Genomic DNA, 16,381 nt, shown 5'->3' with positions numbered 1-16,381 from the left:
GCTATTTGGGAATCTTAGAGCCCTGTACTCCGCCATGTACTATAGCATGGATAGATTCACTTTGATAAAGCTAGCACAAATGAGAATAGAGAACATTTAGGGCTAGGTAATTTGCTTACACAGAAAGAATTTTATCTTCCAGTTTAGCACTGAGGATCCCTTATTTCACTTTCTTCACATCTCCAGTGGTTTGGGGCAAAATATCTAAGTTCAGATACTCACATATAGGGGATTGCTTGGACTCCAGTGATTTTGTTGGGTGATGAAGATCTTTGTGTTTCCAGACCTCAGTTGCCTTAGCTCTCCAAGTATAAAGCTAGACATAGTGGTGCTTTCTACCTCCCTGGGCTGTTTGAAGAAAAAATCCTGAACAGACTGAGGTGCTTACATGTTTAGTAAAGACATACAAGCCCCTAAGATAGGCAGCTAGTATAAAGCGTCAATGTACATATGTTTCATTTCTACAGCCTTGCAGGCATTTGCACCTGCACAAAATGAGTGCCAAATAAAAATAAAACTCAGAGTAATATCATTTGTGTACACTTTTTGCAAAGACAAATGACTGCGCAAGCTGTGAGGCACTGACAGTTGAAAATATAAGCACATTTCAGTATCCAGGAGCCCTGTGTTTCCAAACACTGGTTATAAACACATCTGAAGACTTAGCCCAAAATCAAGAATATTTGATTTTTCCTCATAGGTAAATGTTTTTCTTAAGGGGAATGTGAACAAAAACTTAATTTTATTTTGCTAATTACTTTTGAGTATACTCAGGCTTCTGTGCCCCTTTTTACAATATATCTTCATGGTAGCTACTCTTCCATTAATTATCCCAATAGGAATAACTATTCTCAACATAATAGCATCATATTCTGGTGAAGCTGGGAAAGAGAATTTATTTATTTATTTATTTATTTATGAGTGACAAAAGAAAAAACCCTGAGAAAAGTTACGTTCTTGCGTCTTGTTTAACTAGTGCCCCCTCTTGTGGTACTTTGGAAGCAGTACCAAACCCCAAAAACTTTTTCGCAAAATTGGGAAAAAATACAGGATATAATATCCGTTCATTTCAGAGGTGTTTTAAATAAGGCATAGTAAGATAGATGAAATGATGTTAGATGCATAAACAAGACGAGATCTGTCAGCTCTCAATAGTAAAGAAAAGAACAATATTAAGAGGACATGACATGACAGAAAGGATGTAGCAGAAATATGAATAAGCCTAGCTGCTAAAATTATTACCCTTCCTTTCTGAAGTGGACTGTTCAGCCATGAACAGCTAGCTGACATTTTAGTTACAACCTTTCCGAGTGCACGGTTCATTTGAGCATCCTGTTTTTCCTGTCTGTCTTGATTTTCTTTCTTATCTCTCCCGACCATCTTTCATTTTTCTTAATTTCTATTTCATCTGTAGCATTAGTTCTGCAGTTTCTCTGCTCTCCAACTTTTTTCTCTCCTTGTCATTACCTCTGCAAGCCATCAAGCCATACAGACACCTCAGGTCCCAAACAATGCCCTTTTTTTTATTTTTTTTTTCCTTTTTTACCACTCCAGCTTGGCTTTTCATAATCACTTTTTAAAGACTCTCTACTGATGCAGCATTGGTTTTCTTTTCAGATTAATTGTATGTGTGCTTGCAGGAGTAGGAGCAAAAATAACCCCAAAATGACCATTTTGAGCAGCGACTAGCAGGATTCTTCACGGAGAAGTTTTAAGCCAGTAGATGTTATCTTGTTCTACAGGGATCTCTGTCAACTTCTCTTTTTATGCATTTAATGTTCTTCCCTAACGATAGCCTAAGGGTGCTTTCACTAAACAATTAATGTAAGGCATCTCCTGGGAACCTAATGGGTATTTTGCAATAAGTTCACTTCCAGTGAATTGTATAATGTGATATTTTGACAATGGATATAGTAAGGTTCTTGAAAGGTGAAGTTTTCTCCAAAGAAGCAATAAAATATCTAACAGAACTTCTGATAGCATTAGGTGGGGTGGGGTGGGATAGAATAGAGAGTGGGTCAGAAGGTAATTTAGCAGAGTGTTATGTGCTGTTGTACAGTATGTTCTTTAATTTTAGTGTCATCCTGTAATAATGTTCACTTTCACTAATACAATGTACAAGTCGTAATCTATTAGAGAAAATAAAATTTGCAGTGACATTTGATATGAAAGCCGCTAGCAATGAAGGATGTAGTACTGCAAATGATATTTGTATTATGTTAATAAAAAATTATATTAACATATGAAACTAATACTAGACAAGGAAAAGTGTTTAATATTAAGGCTTGAAACACAGAAGTAACATGAAATCTCCAGTCTGGTCTGATAGTGTTGTGTTCAGAATTACACTCACTGGGAAGACTGTAGGGAGTTCTTTGAAAGGTAATTTCTAATTGTTATTAAAAATAATGCCAAGAGTTATCACCACAGTAATTTAGTATATTAATCTAGCCATTTTATTATAGAAGGTGTCATTTTAAATAGAAAAGATTGGTGGACATGCATTCAGAATAGGATATTTCCCTACGAGAATTATTCTCACTGCTTAATCTAAATAAAACTAAAACTTCAAAGATGTGGTGTAGGATTTTGTGGCATTTATCTATAATGTGACAGCTTGCAAACTGCAAAAGACGTACAGCAGTTTAGAAATGTATGTGTGTGACATTTTTGCATACGCAAACTTCTATAGGGTACAGCATAATATGAATTCACAAAAAACAGAAGTTGCATGTAGGAATGTGCATAAAATCAGATTCGCTGCTTCTAATCACTCACTTGAAGAACAGGTTGGGGGGTTGTGTTATTAATGGGCTTTTTTCCTAAGAGAAAGGTATTATAGTAGAACTGATAAATTTGTGTCTATGATACATTTCTATCAGACAGACACACACAGACATATAACCAGAAAAATAGAATGAAAAGGAGATAGATTTGAAAAGCAAATGAAGCATTTTTTGCATGTTTCAAAAGTTATTCCAAAAAGCAAAATTAAAATTTTAGTTTAACCTTTCATTGTTCTCATGCACTAAATAATGAATGTCCTAGAAACAGTGAAACTACAAACAACAAAGCAAAAGCAAGAAAAAAAGTTCTCTTACAGCAGTTAGCTAATTTAACCCAATTTTACAGATTCTATCTTTCTTTTTTGCTAATAAATTTAAAAATAAAAATTATTGATCAAGGTGAACTGTATTTACTGTTTCACCACAGAACTTCTGTTGTGATGCACTGTTGATTTTATAGTTAATCATGCTCAGAATTCAGTCTACGTAATATCTAACATCAACAAGTGCCATTCTTTCACAGGGTGGTGTCTGCTCTCCTCAAGCTTTATTTTAAAATTAAGCTCATTATCATATTCTGTAAATTTTTTTTCAAATATGGAAAACAATGTGTTCAGACTTAACAAGGGTATTTCTAAGCAATGAAAGTATGCAGGTTCTCTTTCTTGTCTTTTAAAGACAGCTATTGCCATTAAAACCAACTGCAATTCCGATTTTTGACATTCATTCCATTAAAATGCAATACAACGAGCTTACATAGGTATAATTTTTTGCATAACTAAGTTTTCAAAATTAGAGAGTAAATCATAGTCTTACAGCAATCCTCTTACCAATCTGTTAGCTTCCAAAGCTAATTTGTATTATTGATAAAACTAATTTAAGGTCAAAATAACAGTAAACAGAACAACAAAAAATGCAGCAAGGAAAAATAACCTCAAAGGCTTTTTTGTGAACTAGGTACATGGTTAGTAAAGTAGCACCTTTATGCCAATAATTTATGTTCAATAAATGTAGCCTAAGGATTTGCAAGTAGTGAATTTTAACAGATAAAACTATAAATAAACAGACATTATTTTCTATTAAAAATGCCAGATTCTCTGCTGATGGAAACTGATGTATTTCTGTTAACATTGCAGAGCTCTACTGATTTACACATACCAACAAATTTGTCTGTTTTGTCTTAAAAGACACTTCTATTTGCAGGACAGAATACAGCAGGGTTTTCCCTTGCAGTACAGCCATTTCTCAGGATGTAGTTGCAGGCTGATTTATCAGTTTAGCATTGCAACATTTTGCTTTAATGTTCAGAGAGATGACTGCGGGATTAGTCTCTGTGCCAAATACAAGCATAAAGAACAGTTTATGCCAAGAGCCTTAAACCTGTGTATATACATCCAGCTTCAGCCACTTGCCCTTAATGATCATTCAGGATTGCACGTGAGCATAGCATTTGTAACCTTATGCTACAACAGATCCTTAGCTGCTTACTTTTATAGAGGCAGAAGATAATCATAGTTAATCAGAGTAAATATGAAGTGTCTTAACTGAGGTATGTAGGCTTGCTCAGGATTCATATCTGACTGTTTCAGCTGGCGTCTGGCCTTTGGGGATCTATATTTCAGTGCAGACTGTTAGCAATATGGGGCTTGCTGTTCAGAAAGTATTTGACTTCAGAGAGATAACAGAGAGACTTTTGTGCTTATTATCATCTTGAACTTCTCTTAAAATCATCACTCATTATTCTTTCTTCTTCCTTCCTTTTTTATTCTCTAGCAAGTGCTAGAGCCAAAATACAGCCAAGGTGGACTTCAGGCCTATTGCAGTCCACACCCACCATCCTTTGGGACAGTTGACTGAAAATCTTTTTCATGGCTGTTCCTGGAGCATTCCCAACTTCATTGTGTGTCAATGGGTCTTTATTTCATCTCTCAGAAATTAGATTGAAAAATGCCCTCATTTACCTACAAATCTAACAACTGGAGACTCACTTTACTGAGAGGATTCAAGAATAAACTTCACACCTGTCTGGAGAGCACTCAAAGATGTCAGCAAAAATGAATGAGTAAGTGGGGTGCAGGGTGTAGCGCAGGAAACACTCCCCTGTGACTGATGTTGTAGAGAAACTCATGCATGAGAACCACTTTAGTGGGGCTGGAAAGTCTCCAAGCAAGAAAGGGCACAGCTATCAGCCTGAGTGTTCCAAGAATTGTGGTCAATGCATACCATCTGTACCTTGTCAGTCAGCCTTTTTTTATTATGCTCATCAAAGCATGATAAGTGAGGATAAAAATTATCAGTTCTTTCTTTTTTTTTCTGAAGGAAACTTGTTTTTTGGGGGATAGTATGACTAAAAATTTTGTAAACTTTCAATTTCAATACTAGAGTGTATCTGCTTCTTGTTGGCTAATAAAAGATGTGGCCATAAGTACAAATAAGGCTCTTCACTAAGAATATTCTGCTTTTCCTCTAACTTTTTGGACAGAAGTTACACTTTATATGGAAAGTACTGTTATTGTCTTGCTTATGATAATAGTCTTATGTTATTCCTTTACTACACAGTGAAGTTAGAGATACTGCTATACAATGAGCTTATTATTCTTGCAAGAAGCTGAACACTGTATGTGAAATATTACATTAATTGCCAAGCTAAACAAAAACAAGCTAGCAGATATTCAAACCAAACCTATGATCCAGGCTGTCCATTTTTACCCACAATTAGGTACTTGAAAGAATAAAAAACATTACTAGAATTAAAACAAAAAAATACATTGCTGCTGCACATCATAAATAACAGGAAGAATGCTGCAAATCAGCTGTCAGTATTATTTCCTCTTTTTCCACTACATTGGGAAAACAAAAAAACTTTGTAGGTGACATTTCTGCTTACTAAGCATTTTATCCGTGCTTACTAAGCATTTATTTTTTAAGGCAGATTAACTACTTTCTCCATTAAAAACACTGCGGATCCCTCAGTGTTACTGACTGCAGTTGCCCTTTTTGAGGCAACAGCATCACTTACAAGAATGTACTGGGAAGCTATTTTCTCATCTTATGAGATAGGAATTTTTTAAGCTAGCTACTTCCTGTTAGAACTGGTAACTCTGATGTTTGTCTTGTCATAATATGGCATGAATATTTGATCTAGTGTGATAACTCTCAGTAAATATGTGGTTCTTGACTGTAAAACCATTTGAAAGCAGTTTGAATTTATATATTAATAATTATTACTGCCTTTATTAGTTTACTAATATGGAAAGGCATGGATAAGCAGTGTTCAAAATTAATGAACAATTACCAAACAACAGGTGCCAGAGAGAATACAAAAAGCAATGAGAAAATGGGACACAGGTTCTTACTAACTAAGACCTGAAAATGTACTGTTATGCAGGGTGTTTTTCCAAAAAACATTCTTCTCAAACTTGTAGCCTTCATAAATAAAAGCCTTCATGCTTTAATGGAACATGAAAATCTAAATGCATCCCTAACTGAGCTGCTTTATAATTAAATCTGCTTCCATTTCCTTTTGAAGTAATTGAAGACTTTTTGAGTTTCCAGAGGGAAACATCCCACTTTAGGTTTAACCAAGGCACCAGATCACGTAGTTGAAACACAAGAAGAAAAATTCAAACACCTGGGCTGAATCAGGCAACACAGAAACAACCTGGGTCTCCCTTGTCCCAGGTGAGTGCCTTAGCCCTGGGCTATTGGCTGTTCTCCAGCATGCCTATAGCTGGACAGAAATTCTCTCTTGGACCTGAGAAGCCTTTTCCAAAGCAAGATGTGTTGACAAAGTTATTTTCCTAGAACATATTTTTGTTATTGACAAATCGTCATTTTATAAATAGGTGTTCAAACTAGCTCTGCTATCCACTGTGCCTCCAGCTAAGTGTATATAAATGTTTTTCCAAACTGTGACTAAAAATGATGACAGGCAGGGCCCTGATAGTGATGTCTTTTCACTGTGAGTAATCTCATTGCCTTTAATGGTGCATGTAAATCTTCATATGACCAAAAGCCTAACGGAGCTATGACTTACACTTTCCAAGTAAAAGTCCATCCTGTGACAGGTCCAGTTGCTGTAGCTCCTAGGCTAATAGCAAACACTCTTAAGAGTGGTATCAACAAAGGCTAATGCTAGCCTACAGCACTTGGTTCTGTTGGGTCAGAGGAGAGAAATACATTCTTCTAGAAGGAGCTCTCCTTAATCACTCCCTGAAGGAGCATGTCTCTCCCTCTTTTCCCTGACTATTGGGCAGCTCAGAGATACTCACTTCTTCAGGCCAAAATTAGCCTTTGTGAATTCTCTCATGCAGATCTGTTTAGATGCACACACATATGCGAACAGAAATGTTTTATTACATAAAGCCCTGAGAACATCAAACTACACTGCTTTGCTCCACTTTTAATACCACCATCATCCTCCAAAAAAAAACTTTACTAGTGACAATGTAAAGGCAAATGTTAGCAGGTCCCTTTGACTACTACTTAATCAAGATCACTTTGGCAAAGTCACTAGGGTTGTCTTGTAAGACACATCCAATTTGAAACAAAGAGATGAAAAAAAAAAAATGAGGTTCGGGACAATTTAGTGGTAATGCAATCAGTAAATGGTTTGGGTTGAAAGGGAACTTAAAGTGCATCCAATTCCAAACCTCCTGCCATGATCAGGGACACCTTCCACTAGGCCAGGTTGCTCAAAGCCCTGTCCAACATGGCCTTGAACCCTGTCAGTGATGGGGCAGCCACAACTTCTCTGGGCAACCTGTGCCAGTATCCCACCATCATCACAGAGAAGAATTTTTTTCTTAATATCTAATCTTGTCACCAGTCCACCTAACCAAATTACTGTGAAGTTGGCTATGAGCTGTGAGCACTTTGAATGTCTGAATGTAGTAGCTTCACTGAAAATGTTTAGCATATGCAAGAGTGAGCCAGTATACAACTGGAACAAAAGACATAAACTTCAGGTCAGAACCCACAATGCATAATTTGCTTCACATTTCTGGTAAAATGCTATTTTTGTTTGGGTAGCTGCGTGGAACTAGGATTCTGCCTGGTTAGTCCTTACACATCTATCCCTCCCACATAAGGAAATAAATAAAATATCTGCTCTAAAATAACACCAAAAAAGATTTCAATTTTAACTCCCCGAGGCCTCCAGAAGAATGATCTATCCCTCCTTTTCCCTCTTTATGAAGCCAGCAGCCAAATCACAAACATACTTCATCAGTCAATTAAGTGTGGACCTCCAAATCTCCCTTACAAGAAGAGTTTGGGAACTTTTCAGATTCATCTTGAATTATTCTGTATGACAGAAATCAGCCGCAGGAACCACTGGCAATGATCAAAAAAGCTGGTTTGGATGGTATTTTCTCCTTGATTTCTCATCTTTGGCCATTTACATAACAAGTTCTCAGGAGCTGCTTTTTGCTCTGCCACACATATGCTTGATTTTTTATATTCTTCTTAATCATTCACTGAAAAAAAATATTTCATATCTTCAATTTGTCTTCAGTTGACAAGATGATAGTGTAGCTTGCAGCAGAACTTTGTCTTCTTTTATTGTTGTATAACTTAATAATAGAGCAAGAACCACACTGATGACTCAGGTAGTGTTAATAAACACCTTTTGCAGGAGGTACTGATCGAACATGGGATCTGATTCTACGCCTTGATTAATTGATTAAATTATGAAAATATACCTCAAATCCTATAAATAAGGTTTTTAACCCTCTAATGGCTTTTTTTGTGAGAAGTTACCCAATACAAGACACATTTTCTAAAGGCTTAAAATAAATCTAATTTCTTTGACAAAGATAAAATGCTCACTTTATCCTGAAAATAATATGCAAACAAAATATTCCATCATTCATTCAACCTTATACAGTGAAGAACCCCACTAACTCTGCTCCAGAAAAAAAAATATATAAACAGGCAGGTAGCTAGATAACATACTTAGAAGTAAAGATAATTTTTCCATCTGTCAGCTCTTACATACTCAGTATTAGGATGCAAAACTCACCCTATGCTCTTTCCATCTCATGCATCACCACAAGTGACATAGTTTCTGAAGCTGCAATTTCTGACTGAAGCTTTGTTAGAAATTGGATTGACCTTATTTAGCAGTGCTTTTTGTGACACAAGTGCTGGCCTGCAGAAGTAAGGCATTCAGCCATCAGGAGGTTTGGTCAGAAAAATAAGAAGAGGCATAAAAACTTGCCATCATAACCTAATTAATTTCTAACGAGGACTGCAATTCGTGAAAAGGAGACTTCAGTTCTCCTACCTTGCCTACTCTCCCAGAGATATGTTCTTGCAGCACTAATAAAATGGCTAGTTACATGTGGCATCTAACAGGCAGAAAAACTCTTTTTGAAACTAGTATGGTGTCTTTTTCCCTTCCTTTCACAACAGCAAGTACAAACTCATGTTCACCTTCATTACTAGCTTCATTTTTCTCTCTGAGAACTCTGCAAAGCATAGCAAGTTTACCAGGGTGCCAACCTGTCACCAAGGACATAGAACTGGCTTGTCTGAAACCCATGTCTCAACTTCCCTTCCTGAGTCTGCAGGGATGCTGCTGCTGTCATTATTCCTCCTAGTGATCACTCCTCTTGTTTGAATCTATGACAACATAACAGTTGAGGGGACTAAAGACACGAGTCAGTTTGTAGTTAAACCACTTTATTGATTCCTAGATAAGCAGGGAACTGACTGTATGCTACACATGTGGCCTTGTGCGCAATACAGGAAAATTTCCTTTAAAATAGTGTTGTGAAATTAGAAATGTTAATTAAAAGAAAGAATTTTATGATAATTTTACATCCATTGTCGTAATCCCATGCAAGCAAATTGCACGTTGAAGAATGCATAGATGCATCTTTTTCTGAGTGTGCAAGTGCCTGTCCTAAGTATCTAAGACAAAAAATATTCTTGATAATAAGAGCTGCCTGAATAGAGTCACTCAGCATTTTGTGCAATACTTTACAGTGTCATTAGCAACTGATTCGTAGCATTTAGGGTAGAAGGATGCAGTCAATGGATTTAGGGAAAAATCCCAAAATCCTCTAACTAAATTGTGAATCTGTAAAGGTTGGAGTGTTTCTTGTCCACTTCCCAAAGCTGTTGTGTCATACAATAGTCATACAACAGAACATACATGTTCTGAGTACAAAATTATGTAGTGCAAATGAAACTGAAACGCAAAGGGCAGATCAAAGCATAATGAAATTAACGTTCAGATTAAATATTCCCAGGACTCATCAATGTGCCTAATTCAGTATGAGTACTGAACTCCAGGGAGCTATGCACTCCATAGTAAGTGTGATTTCTGGAGGCCATGAATTTCTCAGTACCTACAAAAGCAAAGAAGAAGGCTAGCTTAGTCTTAATAACTGATTTTAAATTCCCAGAATTAAGGTGACTCTGATGATTGAAGATCTATTCTCTGTGAAAGCTTTATGAACATTAGTTCTGCTATATTAAAATATAAAGTAAATAAATAAACAAATACAGAAACCCAACCTTGAAGGGCCACATTTTTTTGTTCTTTCACTGCTGCTTTGTCTTCATGTTTATTTATCAGTTTAAAACTGTTCTGTTGCGATACATAATTTTCTCTGTGGAGGAAGACAGTCTTTTAGTCTGTTTATTTAAAAAAAAAAAAAAAAAAAGACTTAACATAAAGACACTGTCTATGAATATGTCATTGTCCCTTTTCCCTCTCCCAGTAACTTTCAACCCATCAGCCAATCTCAATAAAAAGCTTAGTACCATCTACATATCTCAAAGATGTTAAACCCAGTAAGTTTACTTACTAGTAATAATAATAGTTTATTATTAAACTGTGACTCTACTCCACAAGAAGATCCAAACAAGATTACTTTGTCATTAACACCAGAAAATCCAACCAGAAGTTTTCATTCTTTAGTTTGGCACTTGGTTAAACTCTTCATTTTGCACGTCTAGGGAACTCTGCAGAATAGGTAATACTACATTATTACTAATGGCAATATTTGGTGGTTTTGGTTGGGTTTTTTTTTTGGTGTTTTGGAAGGTAATAAGGCATCCATTATTTATTTCATTATTAGCTGAAGGAACTGAGGGATCTTGGTGTTTGTCACGTATTTGCTGAAAGCAGCTATATAAAACCTTTGGATTCTGTTTTAAAGGGGTTTGCTTATCATGTGCTCCACAAGGTGTAGACTTGATGTCCTGAAAGTTACAAAAGACAAATAATAAATAACAGTGATGTGCAGCTTTGATACACCTTTTAGGTTTTCAGCCTGAAAAATCCTATCTTGCACTTACTTGCTTCTGCTTCATTATATATGCAGAATCTGTAATTAGAGACAGTTGACAACAGGAGAAGAACAAGTGTATTTTTTGAGTTTCAACATTAGACCTATCTGATATAGTGTAATGACTGCTTTAAAATCCTTACTGTGAAAGCAAATCTAGCTTCATTGAGCATGTTTCAGAGAGAAAAAGGGAGAGAAGGAGAAAAGAAGGACAAAAGGGCAACATGACCTAAGTGTTGGACTGGACAGTCTTTAAGGGTACCTTCTAATCCAAACCTTTTTGTGATTCTGTGACTTAATAATAAGAAATTAGGGCTGTCATGCATTCTCCATGTCATTCAGAATCATGCTTTAGACAGTACTTTCTCCTGATATCTTCTCTTTTTCCAGTTGGAAATTTGGTTTAGGAGCAGAGGAAATCTAGCCAATTTTCTGTGGTTTCCAGTGTCAGACACTCAATCAGAACATGTTTTCTGACACTGTTCCAAAGCTACAGTATGCAAATAAATTGCATATAATGTGATGCAACAAATCCAGAGAGACTTGACTAGAACAGACTGTTTTAGCCAGTTTGCAGGACTTGTGCCAGGGCTTAGATGCGTCTTGATATCCACACAATGCTCCTGGGTTTATATTCCTATCTAACTGGTCTATATTGCTACTTGGTGTATTAAGAGTAAATGCAAACAAGTTCTAAACAGAGTCTGCAGCCGATTCACTTGATTTCAATGAGACAATGTCCATACATGGTTTTTAATGTGTTCATATAGATGATCTTTTATATAGGCAAAGCAAACAAAGAGTCTGACAGATAATTTAGGGCCTGTAATTCCTCCACCTACCTTGCCTCTGTGGAAGAGAAAAATCATTTGTTGTTGGTGCAGGTTATGAGGCCCATACAGCTGATCTCTGCCTCCGACCAACACAGTAGAGCAAAGATAGCCTTATAATTTCTTATATAGCTGTTCCTGCAAAAGGAGTTACCAGGATTTATGGGTTAATGAGTCTCTTAAATAAGTTCTTTTGCTCCTGGAAGCAATAATGACCACTCTCATGGTGTGCTGTCTGGAACAAGTATCAAAGTACTTGAGTACAGGAGTGGCTCCCCCAGCCCTTCGGGACTTCTGATCACAAATGAGTGGGGTTTTGCACACCAGCTCCACTTGAATTACTCTATGGAATAACCTTGGACTATCTTTTCAGGCATTGCTTCATTCAATAATAAAGCACGTGATTTCTTGTGTTGAAGGTGGCAATTAGGCAAAAAACTTATTTTCTTCAGAAATACTCTTCTGGTATTGCCATACTCCAGATGACCCAGCTTCAGAAGCAGGTTCACATAAGGAAAGTAAGATGTCCTGCATATGTTAAGGCCAGAAAGGGGCATGGAGTTTAAATATAGTACAAGAAAGAAAAAGAGTAGGAAGAAATCAGAAAGATGGGGTATGTAGGCAATTCTAGTATTTTAATCTGAAAAGACCATGATTAATAGATTAAAAGCCAGAAGTGACCACTGTGAGGATTTAGCTTTACCTCCAATGAACTTCAGCAACTATTTTGTGCTGGAGTTGAGTCACAACTGTTGCAAGTGGTACACATGTCTGCAAAACATGAAGGTAAATCAAGCTTGGTACAGATTTTCCCAAGTTATCCTTTCTAAGTTGGTGAAATTGCCTTTTACTGTATGATGGAAGTTGTTATTTTTCCATCAAATGGTGTTTTGAGAGCACTGAAAGCAATTAGCATTCAGGTAAATGTGTGCAAATAATCAGTTTGTGTTGACTTGTGATGTTGCTTGGGTTTATATTGCTTTGTATATGCAGTATCTGTTTCCTTGTTGAAAAGAAACATGAAGATTAAGACAGAGCCTTAGAAATCTGCTTTCAACATGGTAACCTAAGATGTGCAATATAAATTATTGTATATTCTGTATACAATATAATGTTATTGAGTTTTAATTTCAGAGAACAAATATTGTAACTCTAACAATTTATGAGAGCCCATCTCTAAAGCATATGCATGCCTTCCCGATTAAATGAATAACAGCAAAGAGAGTTTCATAGCTTTCTTTTTCTGTTATTATATTATTATGATTATGATATAAAGCACTTTTAACATCTGTGTGATACACAAAAATAATAAATGTCAGCACAGTTGAAAGATAATTATGACTTCTTGGCCTTGATTTTGCAAGAGTTTAAGCACATACTTGGAGTTAAGCAGAGTAGTGATCCTATATAAAGAATCATTAAACCTAAGCAGAAGAGCTTAGTTGAAGTGTGACCATGTTTTCTGTTTTACAGACTGGAAACTGCACTTCAAGCTTACTTACACTTTATTTCAGCTACAAAATTCCTGCTGAGTTCAGGGGGACTGGAACCTGATTCACTGAAGACACTATACAATTTGTTCATGGCTATAAAGAGAATACTAAACATCAGTATGGGCTATGATTAAGCTGGTGGCAAGGGTGATTCAAGATATGAAATATCCATTCCAGCAGTGTCCATACCTTCCAGCTGTGAGGTTGAACCCTCACACACCACATACCTCAATGAAATCCCAGAAATTAACTTCTAAGGTGCACAACTGTCCGTTTGAGAGCAGATTTTCTCACAGATGGGAGCTGCATCCTGAACTACTTGCTCAGTGTAGAAATCCTTTGCCTGACTGAGGTAAATGGGGGAAAACAAGGTCTGATAAAAGGGTTGAAACCTAGGTGTTTTTGAAGACTTTCAAATGAATGAAGACAGGCAGATAAATTACAGCTGTAGGCAAAATAGCAGAGCAACTATTGAGTGAATATGAAATTAACTACATATTTAAAATATTACTAAGTAAAAGTCAAACCTATCTTGAAATGACACAAACTGAGCTGTGGTCTCTTGCAGTCATGCTCAAATATGTCCAATATGACTCAGACATAGATCCAGACTTGCAAACAGAAACACTGAAGCCAATTTATGTATTTATAATTTGATGGGTAGGTAAGATTTTTCAGAACTACTTCCATAGTTTGCATTTAGAATATTTTATGAATTTCTTAAATATATGTTCTAAGTAAAGGTTCATTTTTTTCCCAGTTTTTGGTAATATTTTTATTATTATTTTGTAAAACTATTCAAATTTGCATGAAAACCTAAATCTAAGTAATTTAAGAAACAGCTGATAAAAACATTAAATTCCATTTTTAGTTGTATTTATTTAAAAATTCACATTTATCAGGCACTCCTGTTCCCATAAGTGAACAGTCCGCTTCCTCACTGATTTTATTGTCTCTGCTGCTGCCTCATTTAGAGCCACACACACTTCATGCATACACAGCAATAGACTGTCCTTGCTTCCAGGAGTCTGCAAGATAAAATGAGCAAGAGACTCAAAAAGCAGGAGATGAAGAAGTGCCAGAGCAAGGTTTTACCAAAGAACTGAAAGAATCAGAGTTAAAATATGATGTTCTGACAGGCTTTCAGAGCCATGAACAAGATAAAGATCAAATCTTGACTGGGTTAGTGATGGACCATGGAATTAGAACCAAAGGAGGATTGGCAGGGATTCAGCCCTCACTAAGTAAGGAAAGCAGAGACTATTACAAGGTCTAAGCCAAGGGAGAATAAAAGGAAAAGGAGGAGCTTCCTGAAAGTACGTTTAAAATACCTGTGTTAAAGCTATTACTAAACCAGACCAAAGCACCAACACTCCTCTCTTCATTCTCTTCTTCCCTACCCCTAGAACAGTCATATACTATGAATTGTCTTTTTTAGGTTGAATATGAGTAAGAGTGTGTAGACAAAGTTTAGAGAAACACTGGGGTGTTTTTTTCAGCATACCATAATTTGAATCATTTCACTGGTCTTTTTATTCCTGATCATTTTTCATCCTGTTTCTCTGCAGCTGGTGTTGTTAGGGCCAGGGACTTTGGAGCCCTGATTCATTTTTTGTCATTAGCTCCCAAGTTTATCTTCAGAAAAAAAGCATAGCAGAATGAATTCCTTTATTCTGTTGCAAGAAGGTGGAAACATTTAGATATGGAGAGAAGGTAACTTTTCCATCCAAAAGATATAAAAAATTGTCATTGTTCTATTCTCCAAAGGGATGCTGCTAGCATTATCTTTATTCGTAAAAAATTATTTAAACACTGCAGCAATACAAACCTCCCTTCCCCTCTAATAGTGCTACATATATCAAATATATATCTGGTATTAAATGGCTTGGAGGACCAAAATCAACAGCATTATTTCTTGCTTGCTGTAACAGTGATTTTGTTTTCCTTGTGCAACTGGTAGTGGACAGCAGTTCAGAGACCACAAATATGTGGGCAGGGGTCTAAAATTTGTGTCAGTCTGACTCCTCATTCATCACTAAATACAAGGTGACTTCTTTAGCAGGAGTGATGAGCAAGTTTCATATCAATTTCTGTGGGCCTAAGTTAACAGCAAATCAAAGCTTTCTGCACAGAACACTCTGTCTTTTCCTATAGAAATTTAAAAAAATACAAACTGTATCAGTCAAACAATATTTCAGCATGTGGGAAGTAGTTTCCTCCCTGGGAACAGAGCAACCTGCTGGTCTCTTCCAGGATGGACCACTGAGAAGTTCTCTGTGATGGTAATAGTGTAAGGCATTATGGGTCTCTAAGGTCTCTTCCAAACCAAACTATTCTACAATCCTATGACCCTGCGATCTATGCTAACTGGTTCATCTAATGGAAATGAGAATAGAAACTATTTCCCTTGGACATAGATTTTCATTTTTTTATCAAAGACATTGCTTTATTTGTTATTTCATGAAAATGGTGCTGAAATATATTCTCCTTCAGAACAACATTATTCAGAGAAGATGATGAGGGCCCTTTGACATTGGATAACATGGTCATTTTCCTAAGATATTTGTAAATCTAGGCAGTTTAAACAGCAGAGATTTTAATATAATATTTTGAGTCATATACCCTCATTAGTGTTGCTAATTAAGAAGTGATACTCATGTGAGATGTGTGAACAACGAAATAAACCCAAATATAGTGCATTTTATAAAAGGAATGTTTGGCAAACAAAAATAACAAATAAGGCCAGACCCTATTTAATCTCAGTCTTGTCTGATTGTCAACACATTGTCTGCTGTAAACAGTATTTGTGGAAAATTTTGAACCGTTTGCAGATCATCTACCCTGGTTTTGAAGATGCTGCTGGTTATGTGAAAGTATTTACTGTGGAACTTGATTTAAATAATTTATTTTCATTGCCCATTGTCAATCTTCTAATAATTGCTTTTAGCTATTCACTGTTGCAGTATGTTAAT

General features: G+C 36.2%; 1 long non-coding RNA gene across 1 annotated transcript; it reads right to left on the bottom strand.

Annotated features, from left to right (window-relative positions):
• Window positions 1-10,874: 10,874 nt before the first annotated feature.
• Window positions 10,875-12,862, bottom strand: LOC130609092 (uncharacterized). The gene is made up of 3 exons (XR_008974714.1): window positions 12,620-12,862; window positions 11,929-12,054; window positions 10,875-11,000 (listed from the first exon to the last, which is right to left on the bottom strand). It is a non-coding gene; the product is annotated as an uncharacterized LOC130609092 (long non-coding RNA).
• Between the last annotated feature and the right edge of the window lie 3,519 nt (window positions 12,863-16,381).

This window comes from Pezoporus wallicus, unplaced genomic scaffold (genome assembly GCF_028554395.1).
Source record: "Pezoporus wallicus isolate ANWC-B61680 ecotype Strahan unplaced genomic scaffold, APGP_CSIRO_Pwel_v1 contig_6464, whole genome shotgun sequence".
In the NCBI taxonomy this organism is placed as follows: domain Eukaryota; kingdom Metazoa; phylum Chordata; class Aves; order Psittaciformes; family Psittacidae; genus Pezoporus; species Pezoporus wallicus.
The sequence above is the reverse complement of the archived record's forward strand: the minus strand, read 5'-3'. Positions and strand labels throughout refer to the sequence as shown.